This window comes from Protomyctophum parallelum, assembly GCF_964188405.1.
Source record: "Protomyctophum parallelum genome assembly, chromosome: 8".
Lineage (NCBI taxonomy): Eukaryota > Metazoa > Chordata > Actinopteri > Myctophiformes > Myctophidae > Protomyctophum > Protomyctophum parallelum.
The window spans coordinates 47,798,748-47,823,688 of NC_139703.1; the positions used below are offsets into that span (position 1 = coordinate 47,798,748).

At 45.4% G+C, this 24,941-nt stretch overlaps 1 protein-coding gene across 5 annotated transcripts in view; it reads right to left on the reverse strand.

The window, feature by feature from the left end:
- The window catches only part of ncoa3 (nuclear receptor coactivator 3), a 50,253-nt gene extending 34,222 nt beyond the window's left edge, over nucleotides 1-16,031 (reverse strand). For 3 of the 5 annotated variants that reach the window (XM_083770703.1, XM_083770702.1, XM_083770699.1), the window contains exon 1: nucleotides 15,931-16,031. The gene's annotated coding sequence lies outside the window, so the exon portion shown is untranslated. Of the gene's footprint in view, nucleotides 1-8,376; nucleotides 8,404-15,930 lie in introns of those variants that run through there. The other 2 variants (XM_083770701.1, XM_083770700.1) reach the window with 2 other exon arrangements.
- Nucleotides 16,032-24,941: the final 8,910 nt, after the last annotated feature.

Below are 24,941 nucleotides of genomic sequence, written 5' to 3' on the forward strand. Positions count from 1 at the left end.
GGAGAGGTACCGGGAGGGGAAGGAGAGGTACAGGGAGGGGAAGGAGAGGTACAGGGAGGGAAGGAGAGGTACCGGGAGGGGAAGGAGAGGTACAGGGAGGGGAAGGAGAGGTACAGGGAGGGGAAGGAGAGGTACAGGGAGGGGAAGGAGAGGTACAGGGAGGGAAGGAGAGGTACCGGGAGGGGAAGGAGAGGTACAGGGAGGGGAAGGAGAGGTACAGGGAGGGGAAGGAGAGGTACAGGGAGGGGAGGAGAGGTACAGGGAGGGGAAGGAGAGGTACAGGGAGGGGAAGGAGAGGTACAGGGAGGGGAAGGAGAGGTACAGGGAGGGGAAGGAGAGGTACAGGGAGGGGAAGGAGAGGTACAGGGAGGGGAAGGAGAGGTACAGGGAGGGGAAGGAGAGGTACAGGGAGGGGAAGGAGAGGTACAGGGAGGGGAAGGAGAGGTACAGGGAGGGGGAGGAGAGGTACAGGGAGGGGAAGGAGAGGTACAGGGAGGGGAGGAGAGGTACAGGGAGGGGAAGGAGAGGTACAGGGAGGGAATGATAGGTACAGGGAGGGGAAGGAGAGGTACAGGGAGGGGAAGGAGAGGTACAGGGAGGGGAAGGAGAGGTACAGGGAGGGGAAGGAGAGGTACAGGGAGGGGAAGGAGAGGTACAGGGAGGGGAAGGAGAGGTACAGGGAGGGGAAGGAGAGGTACAGGGAGGGGGAGGAGAGGTACAGGGAGGGGAAGGAGAGGTACAGGGAGGGGAAGGAGAGGTACAGGGAGGGGAAGGAGAGGTACAGGGAGGGGAAGGAGAGGTACAGGGAGGGGAAGGAGAGGTACAGGGAGGGGAAGGAGAGGTACAGGGAGGGGAGGAAGAGGTACAGGGAGGGGAAGGAGAGGTACAGGGAGGGGAGGAAGAGGTACAGGGAGGGGAAGGAGAGGTACAGGGAGGGGAAGGAGAGGTACAGGGAGGGGAAGGAGAGGTACAGGGAGGGGAAGGAGAGGTACAGGGAGGGGAAGGAGAGGTACAGGGAGGGGAAGGAGAGGTACAGGGAGGGGAGGAGAGGTACAGGGAGGGGAAGGAGAGGAGAGGTACAGGGAGGGGAAGAAGAGGTACAGGGAGGGGAAGGAGAGGTACAGGGAGGGGAAGGAGAGGTACAGGGAGGGGAAGGAGAGGTACAGGGAGGGGAAGGAGAGGTACAGGGAGGGGAAGGAGAGGTGAATAGGAGGGGAAGGAGAGGTACAGGGAGGGGAAGGAGAGGTACAGGGAGGGGAAGGAGAGGTACAGGGAGGGGAAGGAGAGGTACAGGGAGGGGAAGGAGAGGTACAGGGAGGGGAAGAAGAGGTACAGGGAGGGGAAGGAGAGGTACAGGGAGGGGAAGGAGAGGTACAGGGAGGGGAAGGAGAGGTACAGGGAGGGGAAGGAGAGGTACAGGGAGGGGAGGAGAGGTACAGGGAGGGGAAGGAGAGGAGAGGTACAGGGAGGGGAAGAAGAGGTACAGGGAGGGGAAGGAGAGGTACAGGGAGGGGAAGGAGAGGTACAGGGAGGGGAAGGAGAGGTACAGGGAGGGGAAGGAGAGGTACAGGGAGGGGAAGGAGAGGTGAAGAGGAGGGGAAGGAGAGGTACAGGGAGGGGAAGGAGAGGTACAGGGAGGGGAAGGAGAGGTACAGGGAGGGGGAGGAGAGGTACAGGGAGGGGAAGGAGAGGTACAGGGAGGGGAAGAAGAGGTACAGGGAGGGGAAGAAGAGGTACAGGGAGGGGAAGGAGAGGTACATGGAGGGGAGGGGAAGGAGAGGTACAGGGAGGGGAAGGAGAGGTACAGGGAGGGGAAGGAGAGGTACAGGGAGGGGAAGGAGAGGTACAGGGAGGGGAAGGAGAGGTACATGGAGGGGAGGGGAAGGAGAGGTACAGGGAGGGGAAGAAGAGGTACAGGGAGGGGAAGGAGAGGTACAGGGAGGGGAAGGAGAGGTACAGGGAGGGGAAGGAGAGGTACAGGGAGGGGGAGGAGAGGTACAGGGAGGGGAAGGAGAGGTACAGGGAGGGGAAGGAGAGGTACAGGGAGGGGAAGGAGAGGTACAGGGAGGGGAAGGAGAGGTACATGGAGGGGAGGGGAAGGAGAGGTACAGGGAGGGGAAGGAGAGGTACAGGGAGGGGAAGGAGAGGTACAGGGAGGGGAAGAAGAGGTACAGGGAGGGGAAGGAGAGGTACATGGAGGGGAGGGGAAGGAGAGGTACAGGGAGGGGAAGGAGAGGTACAGGGAGGGGAAGAAGAGGTACAGGGAGGGGAAGGAGAGGTACATGGAGGGGAAGGAGAGGTACAGGGAGGGGAAGGAGAGGTACAGGGAGGGGAAGGAGAGGTACAGGGAGGGGGAGGAGAGGTACAGGGAGGGGGAGGAGAGGTACAGGGAGGGGAAGGAGAGGTACAGGGAGGGGAAGGAGAGGTACAGGGAGGGGAAGGAGAGGTACAGGGAGGGGAAGGAGAGGTACAGGGAGGGGAAGGAGAGGTACAGGGAGGGGGAGGAGAGGTACAGGGAGGGGAAGGAGAGGTACAGGGAGGGGAAGGAGAGGTACAGGGAGGGGAAGGAGAGGTACAGGGAGGGGAAGGAGAGGTACAGGGAGGGGAAGGAGAGGTACAGGGAAGGGAAGGAGAGGTACAGGGAGGGGAAGGAGAGGTACAGGGAGGGGAAGGAGAGGTACAGGGAGGGGAAGGAGAGGTACAGGGAGGGGAAGGAGAGGTACAGGGAGGGGAAGGAGAGGTACAGGGAGGGGAAGGAGAGGTACAGGGAGGGGAAGGAGAGGTACAGGGAGGGGAAGGAGAGGTACAGGGAGGGGAAGGAGAGGTACAGGGAGGGGAAGGAGAGGTACAGGGAGGGGAGGGGAAGGAGAGGTACAGGGAGGGGAAGGAGAGGTACAGGGAGGGGAAGGAGAGGTACAGGGAGGGGAAGGAGAGGTACAGGGAGGGGAGGGGAAGGAGAGGTACAGGGAGGGGAAGGAGAGGTACAGGGAGGGGAAGGAGAGGTACAGGGAGGGGAAGGAGAGGTACAGGGAGGGGAGGAGAGGTACAGGGAGGGGAAGGAGAGGTACAGGGAGGGGAAGGAGAGGTACAGGGAGGGGAAGGAGAGGTACAGGGAGGGGAAGGAGAGGTACAGGGAGGGGAAGGAGAGGTACAGGGAGGGGAAGGAGAGGTACAGGGAGGGGAAGGAGAGGTACAGGGAGGGGAAGGAGAGGTACAGGGAGGGGAAGGAGAGGTACAGGGAGGGGAAGGAGAGGTACAGGGAGGGGAAGGAGAGGTACAGGGAGGGGAAGGAGAGGTACAGGGAGGGGAAGGAGAGGTGAAGAGGAGTTAATGCAGATCTAGTGGAATAAAGGGAGGAGGAATGAGAGAGAAGAGGGAGGGCAGTGTGCTGTCCCAGAGCTGCAGCAGTGTTGCCATGTCCGAATATATAAGCGACTTTGGGCTTGTTTTTCTGTAAAGTTGCTTGTCAATTATTCGTGTTTGTTTGTATTTGTTTTGTTTTGCAAAAAATATTTATATCATATTTTCAAATATCCGATGCATAGGTTTTTAAAGTGCTCATGTGGCCTATAGTGGCTTCTTTTGGGCTTGTTTTCGGGAATAAACTTGGTTGCTTATTTCTCTCACATAATCTGGCAACATCGTCACTCAGTCAGGACCAGAATAGTGAGGACATTCCAGCTGAGCCTGAAATAAAGCCTGCAATCTGAGCTCCCTGAGACGACGACCCGCAACAAACACCGGCCCACTCAAAACAAAGATCACACACACGCACAAACACACACACACGCACACCTCAACATACAAGACGTATAGGTTCTAAAGCAAGAGGGGTATAAAGATAGTTAAAACACAAGGTTTTGCCTTTTAATTAAATAAATCTAAAACTCGTTCACTTCCTGAAACCATTACATTCAGGCTTTCGTTCACTATACAATAGACATTGCAATTGTAATTGTAATAAAAGGTATACAGGCTACTGTTGTTCCTGGAAAAAATACCACATTTAAGTATCAAAGTAAATAAATATCCTAGAGTCTCTAGGACCTAGACAAAGAACAGGTATTGGTCAATTAACATCGAAGGTGCAACTATTATGCTACAACTACTATTCAGTGTACTGACTTAATTAGGTTGCTTTGTATAAAATAAAAAAAATTGTGGAAATAATTCTCGACAGATAAAAAAATACTCCACAGGGACGGAAACGCCACTGAACATTGAACGTGAACAAATTTGAACATAATCATTCGTTCCCTGAAATTAATGTTTTTTTTCCCCTACCACTATAGACAATTAGGGGTGGCCCGCCCATCACATGATCACACACACACACACACACACACACACACACACACACACACACACACACACACAGGAGTTTAGAATATCAAGTGCAAAGAGGAAACAAGAGGACAGAATGACTTCCTGTTTTTCTTCAAAGAGCTGTATCACAAGCACAAACATTTACTGCCAACCATATACCACACCAGCATTGATTCAATCTGTAGTCCCTTCTGCCGCCAGATTAAGCCGTGACTTTTATTTTGAAGACCCCAAAATGAACAGGAAGTGAACTCGCCTAAAACTAAATTTGGCTAATTTTGTCTTTTTATAAGTTATCCGAAACGCGAGGTAGCGACAATTTAGTGATGAGCCACTAAACATCAGCGATGGCAGTCTTGACATTGTCTTCACTTGAGAACCATTTATATAAACAGAACCTGCATTATATCAAAGCCAATGTTGGAGCGGACAGCCATTGTTGTAGAGACTGGTGCCTAGTAGGCCTACTCCACATGATTCTGATAACAAGCGGGACCATGAAGAGCTGGGCCTGGGAGGAATAATGGGTGAGACGGAGATGGTCGACGCACAATGGGACGCAGGTTTTGTCTAGTGGGGAGGGAGGACGACATATGCCAAGCATGTGTGTACATGTGCAGACTTCTAAAAAGTTGAGCAGTAAAAAGTGTAAGAAAGCCTCCATTATCCATTCTGAAGCGTGCTGGCAGCTCTGAAATTCCAGCCAGGCCCCAACTCAAGACACACAGACAGACAGGCCCCAACTCAAGACAGACAGACAGACAGGCCCCAACTCAAGACACACAGACAGACAGGCCCCAACTCAAGACACACAGACAGACAGGCCCCAACTCAAGACAGACAGACAGGCAGGCCCCAACTCAAGACAGACAGACAGACAGGCCCCAACTCAAGACACACAGACAGACAGGCCCCAACTCAAGACACACAGACAGACAGGCCCCAACTCAAGACAGACACACAGACAGACAGGCCCCAACTCAAGACACACAGACAGACAGGCCCCAACTCAAGACAGACAGACAGACAGGCCCCAACTCAAGACACACAGACAGACAGGCCCCAACTCAAGACACACAGACAGACAGGCCCCAACTCAAGACAGACAGACAGACAGACAGGCCCCAACTCAAGACAGACAGACAGGCCCCAACTCAAGACACACACACACACACACACACACACACACACACACACACACACATCTAGACATGCACACAAACACACACGCATATCTAGACATGCACACACAGTACACATCTAGACATGCACACGCACGCACACATGCATATATAGACATGAACACGCATGCACACACGCATATCTAGACATGCACACGCACACACGCATATCTAGACATGCACACGCACATCTAGACATGCACGCACACGCGCATATCTAGACATGCACACGCACGCACACACGCATATCTAGACACACACGCATATCTAGACACACACACACACACACACACATGTGTTGTGGCCTCATAAATACTTCTTGTATCTCCATGTGAATATGCAATCAAATCAAACCTAAAACCAAAATTAGGCCTAACTGACTGAGCTCAACAGGTCAATTTTACATACATAGATTACAGACAGATTTCTGCTCTTTCCACCATCCCTGAAGCTCAGTCAAGAGACTCAAGATACAGCCTTTACATGTGAAATAAATGCCTGAGCCTCAGTGAACAAAAGCTACAGTTTACAGTCACTATTACATTCCCATGGGGAGACTGCTTGTGTTGGCATGAAGCACACCTTTTAACAACCAACCATGGTGACGCAGAGTGGGAGAAAATATATAGCGGTAGTGATTCTTCATTCTATTAAACCTTTTTCATTTCAAGAGCAGTCCAAGAACAGTGGGATATGCATTAGGCCACAGACCCCCATTTGATGATATTCTATTCTCTGGGACACAAATCTGCAGTTTATGTCTCCATTGCAATCTGAGAGTGTAAATTGAACCAAATGGACACTTACATGTCCATTTGGTTCCATTTGTTTTACCCTCAGAATTACAGACCTCTAAGTGTCCATTTGGTTCCTAAATATCAGTCAGTTTGCAGGGGACCTCTGGACGAAGTGGAGAGCTAGAGAGTAAACCTCACTGTCTTATTGGTGTCAGCAAATCATTGGGGAAATAAATATATCGTCACCTTCAGGCAGAAACATTTCATCTCTACATTTCAATATTTTATGTATTCTTTTGCAGAAATTGGCCTCCTGGTGGCGCTATAACAAGGCCATGTGAAACATTTGGGAGAGTGGTTCAGCTCTGGCATCCAAGGAGTGTGTGTGTGCACAGTTTGGCCAACGGTGGCAGAGATTAGCTGTCCACAGATGGACACACACACGGACGGACCGACGGAGTGTAAAACATACTCTCCCAATGCCTTCGTTCGGACTGGTGGAGACAAAAAGTTCCAGACAAAAGTGGCCGACCTACAACAGTACAACGCGTTTTGAGCTTGTTGATGTGCCATTTTCACTATTTCTTAAACTTTTAAACACACCCATCAACATTGCAATGTTGCTAGGGTGGGAGGGCTCAGGGTAGACCAGGGGTTCCCTAGGGTGGGATGGCTCAGGGTAGACCAGGGGTTCCCTAGGGTGGGATGGCTCAGGGTAGACCAGGGGTTCCCAAACTGTGGCGTGCAAAAACGCCCTATAGGGGGTGCATGACATGAAAAGGGTCATGGTAAAACACTGTTGTAAGGAGATGTATAGAGCAGCTGTGGGAGTGTGCATACAGCAGCTGCATGTCTCTCATTTTGTGATTATTTGCCATAATCATATTAAAACATTTATCATTTTTTTGCCATATTTGGCCAAATACAATGAGACTGAGCGTTGGGAACGGGTGAGTCAGCTAGGTCAGGAGGTAACAGGGGGGAGCACGGCCAAAAAGGTTTGGGGACCACTGGGGTAGAGGATAAAGAAGAACAATAACTTGCAATGGGCCTGGTCGATACACTACTACACCACAAAGACACATATACCTGTCTAACTACTTCAAAAACATCAATGACGTCCACAATCACAACACCAGAGGGAGCTCCACAAATCACGTTCAACCCAGACTCAAACAAGGGATATATTTTTCCTTCTATGCCACAAAAAGGTGGAACGCCCCAACAACAGTCATAAAGGACCCTACTCTCCTTTAAAACCGCTCTTTAAACTGGTCGGAATAACGTGTCCCTTCCACGCGCTACGTCCGGCCGGGGAAATTCCCCTCTGTCAGGTGAAAAGAAGCAGCTTGGACTCCTCATGCATAGAAGGAGGCATGAGGTCAGTCCGCTGCCCCCCCCAGGTTGGCAGAGAAGTGTAAGCGCCCAGGATTACATTAGATAATTGGCACTGGGTGAAAAAGAAAAACTGGGTTACAAAATCGTGGGATAAAAATTTAGTAAAAAAAAAACGCTCTTTAAAAAAAGAAATAGCATTTACAGGTGGCTACAATTCACAACTGGGCCCAGCAAAATCCCCCCGTATACTGTTCATAATTTTCTTTTCGACTTCTAACCATTGATACGGTAAGATGTTTTTGCATAGTATAGGATATTTGCCGGTCATTAAATGTTTAGACCCCAATGGAAACAAGCCATATAGGCTTTCTTGGGTTTAGAATTCTCTTAGACCTTGTATCAAACTATACTTTCCTGTGCTGCTAATAAAGTATTCAATCAATCAATCTACACAAAGCCAACTTATTGTATATACACCCAAAGTGTAAATGTGCACAACAGCTGCTGAGTCGACATCCTCACTCCCTGCATATGCCAATGGTCAATGCCTGTGTGTGCAAGTTCAAATCGATTGGTCAACCCACTGGGGAGAAAAATGTTTTATAGTAGGAGCCAGGATAGTAAGATACAGTCATGCCGACTATCCAGAAACGTAAAGCTTTAAACCATTTGACAGATTTATTTTATAACTTAGTTTTACATTGTAAAGGATTTTTTTAAGTAGTAGAAGTAAGGCAAGAAGGGTGCCTGGTGGCTAAGCCAGTGCATGTGCTCCTTTAAGCACAAGGACTGACCTGGGTTTGAATCAGACTCCCATCTTTTCTTGCATGTCTCTCCTCTCGAAGCACTCGATTTCCTGTCTCTCTACACATTCCTATCTGAAATGGAGCATAAAATGCCTCAATTAAATCTAATAAATATGGTGAATAGAACATGAATTAAAATGTTGGCTTGGCCAATTAATGTGAAATTATTTTGAAGTAGTTACATTTTACTGAGAGGTACTTCAAGAACACACTCTCCCTCTCTCACACACACACACACAGTCTCGATAAAAACACCCTTTTGTTGTACCAGTATCCCTCCCTACAGACACACACAGCCTATATGGATGAAGGTGGTGAGTGAGAGAAGGTAGTTCAAAGCAGAGGGGAAAATGCTCTCAGAGAATTGCCTTTTCCTCAAGAAAACATCCCCCACCTCATAGCAATGCACCTAATGTGCACACACACACACACACCCCCCATTTTTCCTCACACAAACTGCAGCGTGCAGAAAAACCAGGGAAAATAAATGAAGGTGCAGACAAAGAGATGACAGATTCCTGTGTGTGTGTGTGTGTGTGTGTGTGTGTGTGTGTGTGTGTGTGTGTGTGTGCGTGTGTGTGTGTGAGTCTGTGTGTGTGTGTGTGTGTGTGTGTGTGTGCCCTGCATGCATCTTCGACCACGATCCATCATTAATACAGACAAAGAGCCAAGAGGGGCAGGACAGGAATCGCGCAGGCACGCATACAGACTCACCTACACACACACACAGAGAGCTGCATAAAGCCACACATCCCTTCCAGCCATCCTCTAGAACTGTTATGTGTGTTTATGTGGGAGCTGAACAGATATGATTTGACCACCCCGATAAAGAGCATTTCCCACAGAACACTGAGGCAGTGACCAAACCCATTGTGAGAGGCTGTGTGTGATCTCACAAGGCTAATATTATGGAAATTAGTTAATTAATCAATGGCTAAACAGCCTTTTATCTGGCAAGTCAGAGCGCCAGGCTTGATCAGCCTCCATGCTGTCCAGGGTGATAACAAACACATTTTCTATCTGCAGAGGCAGTGGAGAAAGACAATCTAATCTAACCACGGTCAATTTGGCGCGACGATGCCAGCCATTGTAAACACTTTGAGATATTGAAAAATAAAATAGACCTCATATCAAGGTTCAAACTAAAGTCTACAGTAACCTTCTTTGTCTGCATGCTTCAGCTGTGTCACAAAAAAGAAAAGGCCACTATTCATTTTCAGAATGCAACGCAACTCTTTGCAATGATTTTTCCTCACTTGCTCGCTCTCTCTCCCTTTCCTCCCTCCCTCCCTGCTCTATCCCCCTCCCTCTCTCCGTCCCTGCTGGATTGGCGGAGTAAACACAGGAAGAGAGCGGGCTCTGTTCCACCCAGCCAAAGCAGGGGCTGGGCGTTCCTGCCAAGCTCCTGCGCTGGGGTCAAAAGTTTACTGTGGTTTTTGTTTCACCTTTCCTCAGCCAATCGCAGCGCCACGCTGCGGCGGCCTGAACTCTGAACCCTGCGAAGAATTCCACTCAAAAGGAGGGTCTGACGCCAGTTTCACAACTAGAGCCCTCCCCTCCTCTCCATTTCCCCCCTTCTACTCTTTCCTTCCCCCCCAACTGGCCAGTTTCACTTGTTGACAGAACTTAGGTAAAAGAGATTCCAGGAGTGAGGTATGGGGAGCCGTATGAAAGAGGACTGCAGATACTTACACGCTATAATCAAGCATTGAAATGAAACATAACAAGTCTAGTTAAACATACCAAAGCCATTTGAATCCCCAAAACATCAAGGATTGGCAAAGATTTTTACTTCTTTTTTTGCACAAAGAAACAAGCTTTTTTACAGATGAAAATTTCTAACAATTTACATTTTTATTCCATGAGCAAACTTGTGGAATCATAAAAATATCACTTCAAAATGTCCTTTAAGTGGATGGGTTCTCTCTATTCTCCCTGCAGGAGTGCAGGGCCAATGCATGTATCCTTCCCACCACATGCCACCCAGATTCAGGTTAACACTATTAAAAGCGTGTTTAAATGACTTATGGGGACAAGCTGGATACAGGGGTCACAAAGACCAAGTGTTGAAAGACAAGACAGACCGAAAGCCAACGACGGTGGAAGACAGAGAGAGAGAGAGATAGAGAAGGGAGGAGAGGGGGAGGGAGGGCATACTATGCTAGGCAGGCGGCCGAACGCTCAGGGATCGTTTCAGAATCAAATCAGAGTCACTCCGTCTGACTGGACACATGCGCACACGTCCTGAGCAATAATCCTACTGCGGGTTTGTTTACGTCTCTGTGGCGCTGTGCTCTGCTCCATCTGCTGGGTGATTAAGCGTGCACGGCTAATCAAGTCCCTCACACAACAAAGCACCACGAGAAGGCCTGCAGGCGCTGTGGTAGGAGCTGACCGTGTTCAGGTCACCAACAGCTTACAGCTACAGAAAGAAAAGATGGGAGGCCGGCGTTCAGGCATTCATATTCATTTTAGAATATCTGCCTAGTTGCTCAATTAGTGGTGGCTTGATGAGCAAATTTGAGAATTGATGAATCGGGACAAAAGTATTGGTCAATATAAATATTTGTTACAGTATGCTGCCACACCAGATGGCCTTCTAACTCACACTAGCAGCATGGTCGCACTTAGTCATGCAGCTCATTTAGGATCATCACAACATTGCTAAAACTGTACAGTTACTATAGGAGAACTAAAGAAATGTTAATGTTAAATGATAATCAATTTAGTTAGTGGCTGCAGCCTTTGTGTCAATATCAACGCGGCAACGCCTACAATACAACATGAAAGCTACACTGAGGAGGATGAAACTCATCCTCACATGCTTTCTTGAGTCCACATGTTCGTACAAAAACATAGGACGAGATAATTGTGAGTGACATTTGAACATGTTTACAGTTTAGGGAAAAAGTAGCCACAACTTTGCTCCAGATGATAAGTGTCCCAATATATATGTTTTCATCCGACAGGCATAGATATGTTGTGATGTTTCCATTATGAATAATTGCCAGTCTGAATATGCTGCCAATAACGACTTTAAATTGAGTCCCTGGATCCCGCATTCTGGATTTGTCAGTAACATGCAATTGTATAGCGATACGTTTATTTTAAGAATTACGCCTATCTTAAGATAATTAAATTTCTGCTTCATCAGAAGACTTACTTCCTTTTTAAACATTGCAAATTCATGCTACATGCCCAAGGTTCTTACGGAAACTGTTTTAACAACAATTTTAGGACAATGTATAATTTACGGATACAAAAATGTTGTCATACAACTGTTGCTGTACTGTGAAACATGGCATGAGGAACACAGAAGTGGAGACTACTACTGTAAAAACATGAATATGTTGGAATATGCCCGTTTCGGTTTCGTGTTAACAGGAACTCTGGACTGGAATGACCGTTACTTGCATAAACAAATATAACTAAATTAAAATCTAGCTTCCATAAAACCATAAGAAACATGAACAAAGCTGCCTGATATATATATATATATTAACATTTCACGTTGAAGAGGGGGCATGTGTATATTGTGCTTGGTGAGTAATAATCCAAACTGATAAAAGCATTTTGTGTGCCCAATACTAGGACTAGGACTAACATCATTTGCAGTGTGATGTTTTGGCAATTAAATTCAACTATCGTCAACATCAAGTTTGGAATGATACAACATCATTGTTACCCCAAGTGTCAGCCGGGCTCTTCAATAATAGGGACAATGACAGGGATCAGATGAGCGCCTCTTTGCTAGGAGCGTTGCCTTAACAACAGACCACATGAACAGGAGTGACGTCGCCGTGCACAGTCAACAGAAGTTAAATGTCAGGAGGGAACATTTTCCACTTCATTCAGTTTAGGGGTGGTTCTCAATTAAGAAATATAAAATTGTTTGGATTTTATGTTCAGCATAAATTAGCTGAAACGTTCCTAGCCAGTGTTGACGGCGCACTGTAGTAAATCTGGAGCCCACTTGTCTCCTGGACCCAGAATAGCGAGGGGCCTCTCGCTTCGAAACCTGGAATTCTGTGTCACTCAAGACTCGACTTTGCGCCACACTGAAGGGGCGGAGGCAGGGCAAACGCAGGGCAGGAAGAGGGTGGGCAAAACGCAGGCAGGAAAGGAGGGCAAAATGAAAGCAAGGTGGCCAATGTAGTAGTTGAGGAGTTCATCCAGAAAAGACATGCTCACAGGTTTTCCTCTTTTCAGACGAGAGAGAGAGAGAGACAGAGAGAGACAGAGAGACGGAGAGACAGAGAGAGAGAGCGCATCTGGCAACATTTATCTCACTAACCAAACTTTTTTCTCTTCACCCTCCCTTTCTGCCCTCCCTAAACTTTATAAAAAGGGGCCCTAAACAAAACACAAACACCATCTTGCTAACATTTTACAATGGTAGCAAAACCGGGACAGGGAGCTACCCTGCAGTTGGCTTGTTCAGGTGAACCCATTTTACGAGCATTCTTCAGCTGAGGGAGAGAAAGTTAAAGGGGGAGTTGAAGTTAAAGAGGAAGGGCAGAGAGGGGGGGGGGGGGACAAAGCCCTTGGCACCCCCCTTCCCTAATAAACCCTTGCTTCATCCAATCAGCAGTGACTGCAGAGAGTGAACTTTTCCAAAGGCTTGCTGGTTATAAACTGGAATTGGGTGCAATGATTGCTTCAGGCTGCCCGTTTGGCTTTCAGACGTGTGCATGGCTCACATATGGCTCAACTAGCCTAGCATTTGGGTATTACCTCAGAGTTGAAGAAGAGGGGAACGAGAGAATGAATGAGATGTGACTTCAAATACAGCCAGACTCCAAACTGCACAGGCTGACTTGGACCACAGCGATGCAGCTGGCTGGGTTTCTCTAAATAGTGAATAACAATCTAGATCCAGGCTCTCTCATTTTATCCCCCCTCACTTATTCAGGCAACATCGCAGTGAAAGTATTTCAACAGTTGCAACAACTATCTTGTTGAGCAAAGGCTTCTATATTTAGCATTTTAGGAGTGGGCAACTAAACTAAACCTACCTGTTGAGTAGTACCATGGACACTAGCATGTCATGTGCAGTCTCTGTTCTGCTCAAAAACAAATGAATGTATGAAATGTTTGCAATATAAAAAAATGGAATAAAAAAAAACGCAGTGGTTTGAAGCTGTCAATCTAGTTTTGGAGTCCTATTCAAGCAACCCCCACCTCTTGTCCTGCAGCCTGACAGAAAGGTACGACAGAGAGAGATCATATTTCAATTAGGGAAACAATCAGGCTTTCCTTTCAGCACACTGTGTCTTCAGGACTCCTCACATAGCCAACGATCCTCTCTCTCTGCCCACCAATTAATGTTACATTAAACACACACATACCTCGTGATCATTGGCAGCTAACTCCAAACGAAACTTATTATCTCCCTCTCTCACTCCCTCTCCCTCTCTCTCTCGACAACACGCACACAGACCCTGACGACACACTGAAAGAATGCCATCTATTCAGACATCAATGGGGCAAAAAATGCAGCTCGACAAAGACAGAGTGTAGACAGTTATCAAAAAGTGGCCTCTCTGCCACACAAGGATTGGTGACTCCTATGGGTCCATTTGGTTGCATTTGTACACAGAATTAACACTCAGGATTTCACTATGTAGTTAAGAATATATGTTAAGCAGATTTTTGAAATGCTAGACCAATCTTCTCATACAAACATTGTATTTAAGGTTCTATTTTACATTCAAACTAATGTACAGCCGACATTATCAATAATATCACAAGATCAATAACCAATAATTATCAATCAGGTAACGGGTTGTCTTCTCTGACCCCCAGTAACTGCCACCAGAGTCTTCTCTTCAATCCCATGAGAAAAAAAGTGATAAGTTAATGAATTATTGAGAGCATTGGGGCTGGCAGACAAAGACCAAAAGCCATGCATCCAAGTCACTTCTTCACCCCATCTGCAGTCAAAGAATCCCCTCAAAGATTGATTCATTGTTAACACAGCCTGACACCCTGTGTGAAGGGGAGAATGAAAAGGGGAGATAAAGGGACAGAGAGGGGGGCTCCATTTGCCAAGAATATGAGTAGAAGCAGTTCATTGGACGGGTTCCCACAGTGGTCAATTCTGCCACCTACAAAAATACCACATGCACAACCTTGAGTAATGACATTCCATCAGACACAAAATAAAGACAAATTTAACCCGCCTTGGGATTGATGTTCCTCAGTAAGCTGCACCCATTCCCCAAATTCATGACAGTCACACGAGTCTATGTTATTGAAATGGCACAGACATCCATTGAAGAAAAAAATATATATATTATAAACGCATCCAAATATATCAGAGAGAAGACAGCTGACTGACACAAAATAATGCCTAGAATAAACAAACAGAGGCCTAGAAAAATAGTTAAATCGTTTTAGACTGCTTTAGCTGGTCATAGGCAAGAAATGCCAAGAATAAAGTAGCACCACTGTAGATGCCTGCAAGTATTGGCATGGATGCCTCCGGGCACAGAGAGCGACAGGCAGGCAGCACACCTAGACCTCAATCGTTTCATTTAAATGACTAACCTGCCTCTTCGCTGTCTGTCTATACATGAGCAAGCTCTCAAAGAATGTTCTCTCGCTGTTTCAGAAAAGTGACTGTTCAGCATGCACGTTGCACGCACATAGTGAACGAGTTGGAATCCAACCTGAAAGCTCCTGCATGTATTCCATCCATGTGAAAAAACACACACACACACACACACACACACACACACACACACACACACACACAGTCACACACACACACACACACACACAGTACACATCGATCACAGATGAACACATAACTGCTACATCCAAGCAATAAACGATGTACTGTCCGCCTGATCAGTGTGGCACATTTACAAATTTAGCCAATAACAAACCCTCCCAGACAGTTCAAGTTGAGTTGCCATCAGTCAGTCATAAACAACGTTCTGCACAGGAAACTTGACAAATAACAACTGCTACATTGTAGCTCGCGGACCGTATGTTGCCAGTGAACACATCGACAATTTCGTGCGCGCGTCGGTCACGGCTACTACAACTGGCTGGTGCAAAAAGCAAAAAAGGGAAACAAATCTCTAGGGGAAAAGTCAATAGAAACATAATCGGGGAGAAGAAAGGAAAACCGAAGGTTTTCTAAAGTTTAAATGTAAATGTGGTGACGAGCTCACCTATGTGATATTCTCGTCCATAGCAGCCCATCCGATCATAAAGCCTATCTATCCTATCAAATTAACTTTAAAGCTGATATAAGCTATATTGGATATATTAAAAACCACCAACGCCAGTATAAGAAGGACATATTAAACAGGGCGATATCAAAGTGATCCTTGTTTGCAATAAAGCAAATCGCAAACATTCCACAACAAATAGGCACTAGTCGTTGTATCGCGGTAGAAACACAGCTCTGTTCGGCAACGGAGCGACACAAACTGCATCGCTGGAAAAATGCACACGAATAACAAATACACACAACAGTGTTCAAATAAATCGGGGGTTCAACAAAATTGTACTAAATAGCTGAAAACTCACCGGCTTCGATGTTTTCATTGAGTAGACCAGTTTCTTTTATCACCTCTATAAACTCTCCGCCATCTTCAGCAGGACCGTGTTTGTTTAAATGGGAAACACTCCCAAAGCGCAAGTCGCAAGAAGCCAGCTTGTAGTGGAGCGATTGGCCTTCTGGGTAATGGAGTTGTATTCAACCTAGATCCTTAACGAAACCGAATGGCTCGTTCAGAAAATGAACTACACGTACACGAATACCCATTATGTGATATTATGAGCAGAGCAGCGTCCAAGGATATTATTAGGGGACAGAAATAAAAAACGCATGGGTCTTTTTATAGTATAGAAGCTATGCAAATGACGATACAATTGTATTTTTAATACAATTCATAAAACAAACTCAAACAAACATCCCATCAAGTAGGCGGCGGTTATATGTCAGCTATGAAACATGAATGCAACATGTAAGTATTACATTGTGTGCACTACACTTTATGCACAGTAGGCTATAACACATTAGTAAGTAGGCTAATTCAGATTTTTGATCCAATTGACAGTAGGCTATAGTTTGTCAGTGAAGTTACGGGAGGTGTGCGTGCCCTGGCAAACCAACAGGAGATTGTGGGGAGCCATGGACGATGGAAGAAACTGTCTCCATGGTGATCTCGTAGGCACACTAGTGTAGAATTTCAACTGCTGGGGAAGGAGTGAGGCGGGGGAGGGCATGAGGAGGAGAGGGGGGATGGGGGAGTTACTGGGTTTGAGAGAAGAGGAGGCGGTGTAAAATACTAGGTAATTAGCTCCTTACTTGCTCTTTCCTGTCTGGACATAATTCTATCCACAATCAGTACCAAAAACGTTTGAGGTGGAAAAACGAAAAGGGGAATGGAACAAATGACAGAGGTGGACATTTAAGAAAAGAAAAAAGTTTTGCTCAGAACCTCTAGGAAGCTTTGTCTTGAATGGAAGAGTTGAGAAATCCAGTGAAGTTCATTACCTTTGGCAGTGGCTATAGTTTTAATACTAATATTCATAGAACATGCCTAAATGAATGTCTGTGTATTGGCAATGGACATGTTATAATTGTTATGTTACTAATACATTGATAAATAATCATCCAGCACACAACTTACATATGGGTCACTTGATGCAGGCATGATTGAGCACAAATCAATAAAGAATAATTTGCCAGCTTCTAAGTGAAGCTTGACACATGACATATTGAGATATAACGTCATGACAGAAACAACGCTAAACAGGAAGCTTTGCACACTCCTGGTGTCAGTGGTGTGCATGCTTATTTTTGTTGTGTGTGTATGTATGTACTATGTCCGCATAAGTGAGAGCCTCAATTACATTCCACATAGACCAAAAAGGGGGGGGGGGGGGGGGGATGTTTGTGCCCCTTCCCCCACAAAACACCAAAAACTGACCTCCCCCTCTGACAGAGAGTGTGAGCCACTTCATCCCATCCCCCCTCCTCACTCTTCAGCCTCTCCACTTTCAAAGGACAGAATCACAGAAGATAACAGTTTGAAAGGACAGGAGATAGCCCCATAATCATTCATGCATTTAGATTGCTTTACCTGCAAACAACTAAAGGCATGCATGCCTTTCTTTGCTCCAATCCCCCACCCCCACTTCTTCTCAGCAGTGGCACACATATCCAAAATATAACACAGCATAAGGGCCATCAAAATATAACATGCCCACTTGCAATAAGTGTGTGTGTGTGTGTGTGTGTGTGTGTGTGTGTGTGTGTGTGTGTGTGTGTGTGTGTGTGTGTGTGTGTGTGTGTGTGTGTGTGTGTGTGTGTGTGCTATTCCTTGTTACTGACTAATGTGCAGATGCAGTATGGGTTTGATTGGCTATATATACATACATCTGGTATTTCTTCCACATAACAGCTGGAAGTGTGTGTGTGTGTGTGTGTGTGTGTGTGTGTGTAGTTGCGTCTAACCTCCAGGTTGGGAACTTTTGGGCATTAAATAAACTGTGAAAATCACACTGAAAGTCATAGGAGGCAAGAGCTTCAGGCCTATGATTGATTGTTTGCTTGAATACTGCAGTTTATTCGACAGAAATGTAAAAAACAAAAAAAACAGCAACAGAGTACAACTAGACACAGGTCTCCACCATGGAGGATAGGAGTGTGTGTGTGTGATGTTTGGCAAAATGTTTAGGAGTAATATAAACATAGTTAGTTTGTTTCTTGCAACAATTTTCTTCATTTTGTTGAGGAAATGCAGAGCCAGATCACTCATAGCATCTCTGAGGATAGAATTCTGGATGAGCAGGATTTTGTAAACAAAATGGGCTACTCCTGAAAACTTTGGAAGGCAATCTTAGCTAATCAGTGTAGAATCTGAGAAATCCAACAGGCTCGTCTTGATCACATGACTACAGAGATCATGTGTACCGATTTGCGTGAGATTTTAAACAATGTGTTTTGCAGAAATCGGCCTCATGGTGGCGCTATAACGGACAGATGTGGAGGGATGCAGGGAAAATGCTTTTCAATGGCCTCTAGGGAGTGCGCATACATAAGTTGTCGATGCAGTTATAGGAAAATACACCTCTTCAGACTCCATTTTAGCCCGTATCACTCCGTAGAGACTCCATATATGGATATATTTCAGAACCTGTTCTGACATTCCATATGTTGATCCTTCCCCATCCATCCTTCCTCTTCGATGTCTCCCTTTTGACTTATACCTGTCCATTAAAATTTCAAAATCTAGACGGGCCTGCCCCAAAGTTATTAGTGCAGCCGCGCCCGGCAGCCGGCAAAAAATAGTTCTCAACAGGACTGAAAATTAAGGCCCGGCCCTACCTGGGCCCTCATCAAACCCTCCAGATCTCCATATACTCTATGGAGCTGACCTGTTCTGACATTCCATATGTTGATTGTTGATCTGACCTCATCAAACCCTGTACACTCAAGACATGCTCCTTGGCCAGTACAGAATTCATTCCATGTTGATCTGACGGTAACAAGACAACTCACCCCGTTTTCCTCCCAGAACTTTCCCCATTGAGGGGTGGGAGAGGCTGGACAACAGACGGCTGGACTTTGAATTTCTCTAACTATAAACTTTCATGACAGCAGACTAAGTACAAATATAATTTATGAAAAGCTACTACAGTGAAGTCTGTTCACAGAAGTTGTTGTAGGACATGTGGGGATTATCTGACGAGGTACCATTTGAGTGGGAAAAACCTTACATATACTAAATAATACTACATTGTTTATAGGGTCAATATAAGTAAAATAATATAGCCTTTCCACAGGAGTATCTTTTTATATTTTTCCAAAAAGAATACAAACAGCCAATAGCATATTACAAAGTTATCCCCCTCACTGGTGAAAATTCCGTAAGTAAAAACGGACAAGCACCGGGGTGAGTTGTCCAGTATTCGATCTGATCCCCCATGCCAAAGTACCAGAGCTCGCCCAGCAGTCTGCCGTCAACGGGGCGGATGCGTGCATGCTTCTTGCCCTCATGCGTCTTACTGTTGTAACTTAAATAGCATTTTAATGTAGACATATAGCACTCTATATAGTCAAGTGTATACGCATAGTTTCATAATATAGATATTCATTCCACTGTTGGGTTCTTAGCCTATGTATGATTCTTGATGACAATTTTTTCTATGTATTAACAACCATATTTTTGTTCTTACTTAATGTAAGTCTGCTAAATGCCTAAAATGTAAATTGTAAAAGGGATAGCACCAATAAAGGTCTTGTTTCCATTTAGGCCCTATCCAATCTAGAATCAACTAGAACTGCACTCTGTCGAGTGCCTACTTACGCGTTGCACACAAGTAGGCATATAAATGGCCTACTATAGTGCGCAAGCAGAGCGCGCAAGTACTGTCGACCGCTACGAACATTCAATCTCAGCCTCTCTGTGAAATATTGGTTTCAATATTGAGTTATTAGGTTTTGCTATGTGCTACGTACCTAGTCATTGGAGGTAAAAAAAATATTATTTTGAAGTATGGTAAAAGAAATACAGTCCCATTTAGTAGTGTCCAGGATCCACTTGTAGTTTCTCAAATAAAAATAAAACATGGATATCAGATGAAAAAGATCTATATCAGTTGAAAAGATAAAATATATATTATCACGTATATAGTATAATATTATTTATTTTAAACCTTCAATAACCTTGCTTTCACTTAATGTTGGATTATAGTGATATCAATACTAAATCATGGTCTGAGTAATAGGTGTCTCTAACTTCAATATTTGTATTGGTATTTTCATATGTTACTTAAAATATATCTAAAATACTTCTGTAGTTGGATTTGTGACTAATTGCTTAAAGCCTAATCCGGACGTATGTGGGATTTTGTTCCAGGTAATCAACAAGTAACTTTCTTAAAGTTTCTGCATCCATTATCTTTATACGTAGGTAATTATTCATATGTAAGTTGTATATGTATATGTAATTTGTAAATTGAAAAGTAGTATGATGTGGTCACTTGGGTTGTTTTATGCGTATGCCGTGGTATTGATTTTGAGTGTGACGTAATGAAGACATGTATCAATGCAGGGATATAACTGGCTTTCGAAGGTGACGTAATAAAAGGTAGGTTTCAGATTACATACATATGTATGTAGCAATGCGCGGAAAGCAGGGATTGAACCCGGGCCTCCCACTGTCGTGCCAATGGGGCTGAGCCCGATTGGCAGGGTTGTTGCAGGCTGGGTCTTGGCTGGGGGCTACATATATATAGAGGCATTACCTTGAATCCACCCGACACTGAAACATATCTTTATTACATCACCATCGAGAGCCAGTTATACCCTGGCATTGGTACATATCTTCATTGGTCAATCTCAAAATCAATACCACGGCATACACATCGAAGTGCCGGACAAACCACATTACTTGCATGCTCTGCTTGCGCAAAACGTACGAATATACACAACTATATAGTCAAAACAGGAAATCATCATAGAGAAGGTAAAAAGGGAAAAGAAACATATACAGTGAGGGAGAAAAAGGGATGGGTGGGGGATTCAGATTTTACAGGGGCCAGTTTCGAATTGCAGCCGTCCGTAGGTGCCCTTTGAGAGCAGTTTTTATGGAGTCAAGGGATTCGCATGTCTTCATGACTGTTGGTAGGGCGTTCCACATTTTGGTGGCATAGGAGCGAAATGAATTTAGTCCCTTGTTTGTGCCGAATCTGGGTTGCACATGGTTTGTTGAACTACCTCTAGTGTTGTGGGTGTGGACTTGACATTAAGAAAGTATTTAGACAGGTACATCTCAACTGGTATGTGTAGAAGGAAGGCACTGGAGCAAACTCTGACAATTAAAGCAGTTTAGGGTGCAGGCAAATACTGTTGCAACAAGCAGCAAGTGTTGAAGCGGCAGCTTTATATTCTGATAAGCATTTCTTATCTGATAGTGATAGTGTTTGTTCAGTAGCAGGAGTCTCCCCATCTCTCTAACTCGGTCGGGATACACATTTTATTCAGGAGGGACTTTTTTGATATATACTTTATTTTGTATTATCTTTGTTTTTTAATAACAAGCGGGTCATCTTGGACATCACAGTAGGCTACAATAAAATGAGTACACTTCAGTAATTCTTTTAACACTCATTATGTTACGGGCTATTCAGTCCAGAAGAGTGGGATCCGATATTAAAGCAACATCAGTCCTCTACAAAGTTCTGCAGTCCATGGCAGTTTGCCAACAGATATTCCTTTGCCAGCTATGCTGGTGTAAAGTCTCTAACATTATGCCACCCATTTTAATAACGTATCTCTCTTTCTCTTTCTTTACATTCTTTAAACCAGATATTTAGTGGAACCTTTGTCCAATTACTTAATTATTTTGAATGCACCCTAATGAGAGTTTTATCACCCATGCAGAATGGCTTGGGGAGTAAGAAGAAAAGTCACCCTTTTCACATTGGCCTATTATAGCGCCACCAGGAGGCCACAATCTGCCCTGCCCTGGTGGAGACCTGTGCCCCGAGGGGCACTTTTTCTAGTTTGTAGCCTACAGTTTTTATAGTGCGAAAAAAAAAACTATGATTGATCAGTTAGGTTTTTGTTAAGACCACACAAGCTCGAGGACGCCATCTAAAGGACTACAGTTCGAATTACGAGCACGTTCAATGAAGTGGGAAGAAGCACACGTCCTGTCGGAGGGAGAGACGCCGTCGTCTATTCTTGTTCAATGTTCTGGAGTCTGGACATGATGATGATGCAGCAGAGAGCTTTGGTGAGCGGAATAAAACGTGAAAGCGTTTGGTTAAGATATGAGCATGCGAAATATGATTTGGCAAACGGACAGACCCCGGAATGCATTGCACACCTTGGGACTAGTTGGTATTTCCTGCAGTGGCACTGCTGTGTTCTCTAGCTCTAGTGTAGTCTAGCTGGCATACTAAAGCTAAATTAGCGGTATTGGAATTCACACCTTCAGCAATAAACATGCCAAAAAGCCACATATTAACGTGTGCCTTTTAGAGAGGTCATGCAGGGACAGGTTGTCAGTCAGTGTTGTAAACACAGTGACTCTCACGGACTCACGATGCACATTGTGATTTAAGGAATCATGGATAGCATTGAGCAGCAGATATGTCGTTGTTCCCCCACAAGAGGGCGTTGTTATAAAGGTTAAATCATCCTGGGTCGGGCCATAGTCGGGGCCCAGTTAGCTCTGGTCCATAGCCTTTTTGATTGATTGATTGAAATATTTATTAACAGTTTGCAGAATTTACAGTACATTTCAAGCACAAACTCAATACAAAGACTGTTAACTGTGAGTGGACGACCCAATTAAGCATTACACTTGTTTACAACAGGGTCCACATTGTTCAATTCATCAAAACATTTAGAGACATACAAATAGACATTTCTATGTAGCTAAAGAACAGAACAGGAATTCATCATATAGGAAGCAAAAAGGGAAAAGATACATATACAGTGAGGGGAAAGGGGGGGGGGGGTGGGGGGGGCATCCGTAGGTGCCCTTTGAGAGCGGTTTTGAAGGAGTCAAGGGATTCACAAGTCTTAATGACTGTTGGTAGGGCGTTCCACATTTTGGTGGCATAGGAGCGAAAATAATTTAGTCCCTTGTTTGTGCCGAATCTGGGTTGTACATGGTTTGTTGCACTCCCTCTGGTGTTGTGGGTGTGGACTTTGTTTACATTAAGGAAGTATTTAGACAGGTACATGGGTATCTTGGTGGTGTAACGAATCTTGTGGACCAGACCCATTGCAAGATGCTGTACTCTGTCGTTGACCCTAAGCCATCCCAGCCTGTCAAAGTGGGCAGGGGTGAGGTGGGTTCGGGGGGTGAGGCCAAGTAGGAGCCTAACCAGTTTGTTTTGGGAGGTCTGGAGCCTTGTTTTAAGGGCCTTTGAGGTGCTGTGGTACCAAGAGGTGGATGCATAGTCAAAGAAACCTTGAACGAGGGCTCCTGTTAAGGTCTTCAAGGTGTTTTTGCTGACCAGTGAGGAGATCCTGTAAAGGAATCTTGTTCTTTGATTTACTTTTTTGATTACGTTGGTGGCCATTTTATCACCGGAAAGATTGGCCTCCAGGATGGAACCTAGGTAGGTAATTTGATCTTTTCGTGTGATAATATTGTCACCCACTCTAACCAAGAAGCCATCTGCCTTGCTGAGATTACTATTTGATCCGAAGAGAATGGATTCAGTTTTTCCCAGGTGTAAGGATAGTTTGTTATCAGCGAGCCAGGTGCAGATTCTACCGAGTTCAGAGCTGAGGGTCTTTTCAACCTGCAGTTTGTTCCTGTCCGAGACCAGCAGTGCTGAGTCATCTGCGAACAGGAACAAGTTGCAGTCACAAGCTGATGTCATGTCATTAACATATATTAGGAACAGTAAAGGCCCTAACCCTAACCCTAATGCCCTTTGCTGCCGTTACATTAAAGGCATAGGAGCTATGGATCAGAGTTAGGGCCCAGTATGGTCGGGACCAGAGCCTTAGATATAGACAGAGTTACGCAAACTGCGTTCACTTCACGGGACCAGTCCAATGGCGGCTTCTCTACATAGACAAGTCCTGGACCCGGAAGTAGGCAGAAATGCATTGGACTCAGGCAACAACCCAGTTTTAATGATCTTAAATCCCTTTATTTTAATTGTTTTGTAGTAACCGTACAACAAACATTAAAGACACTTTAGTTGTTACCGTACAATACTTTAAAACAGTTGTCATGTTGCACACATGCAGTTAAAATAGCTCTTATTTGCGCCGCCCTCGTTGAAAACAATGTATTTCCAACTCAGTTCAGGCTACATGAACAGCGCTGTTCCTGCCCAGTGCCCCCTCGTCGCAACTCTATTAGATGGGTCTGGTCGGGACGAAAATAACTGTGGCTATGTGTTAGCTCCATAGAGTTATACTCTAAGGTTAGCTCTGGTCCGCATAGACCATAGCCTTACTGCTCGAGCTATGGACCAGAGCTAGCTATGTGTGCTTACCGCTTATATCCATGTTTATCTAATTATCTTAGAAACGAAATAGCTAGCTAGTGTTTCGAATTTCGAAAGAATTGCAGTTTCGAAATACATCTATGATAGTCTTGATCCAAGGCTATCGTGACAACATGCACTGCAGGACTACGTTTCTAACATGGCCTTCGTACCAGTTACTAGTTCGATAGCCTTGTACACGCAATGTAGCTCTGTTTGGAACCTCTCAAGTGACGAAACAGATTTCACTTCTTTAACCAAGCGTGTGCTTCCCCGTAGCTCGTGCTATTTGTATAACAGGTTTTTATTCACCCCCCCTTCTTCCTGTCAGCGGATAGTTTAACTTTAGGGTGGGATCTACTGAGACAAAGGCCTCCTTGAGCACATACAGGCCTGGGGCCTGTGCACTACTTTTATCAAAACATCTTTTTCAAGGCCTCTCCTTGAAAAATACAAACGGATTCAATGTTGAATGGCAAGGTGACGAATCTGACAGCTGTGCTCAACAATTTTGGCAGTCTGATCTATTTTACGTTATGTTTGATTTGGACCCAAGCTCTTCT